This window comes from Apaloderma vittatum, unplaced genomic scaffold, assembly GCF_000703405.1.
Source record: "Apaloderma vittatum isolate BGI_N311 unplaced genomic scaffold, ASM70340v1 scaffold25238, whole genome shotgun sequence".
NCBI lineage: Eukaryota > Metazoa > Chordata > Aves > Trogoniformes > Trogonidae > Apaloderma > Apaloderma vittatum.
The window spans coordinates 11,988-12,286 of record NW_009729384.1 but is presented as its reverse complement, the minus strand read 5'-3'; positions in this window follow the sequence as shown (position 1 = coordinate 12,286).

The following is a 299-nucleotide window of genomic DNA, read 5'->3' as shown; positions in this document are numbered from 1 at the left end:
TGCTTTTGCTTCTGCCACAAGAGCTGGGTGCCAGGAGCAGGGACACAGGGCAGGGCAGGTGTCCCAGTGATGGGAGCAGCATCAAATTTGGGAGCAGCCTCACAGAGCTGCCTCCACCAGGACAGGGTATGGGCTGCTGCGAGTGTGAGCGTTGCTGGTTTCCCTGGGCACAACCCAGCTTTGGGACCAAGTGTTTTACCAGCATTGCCCTGTCCCCTTCCCTGCTGTCCCCGCAGAAGCTGATCCCCAAGCCGAGCCGGGGCCTCATTCCCCTCCGCAACGATTGCGTTTGGGTCACT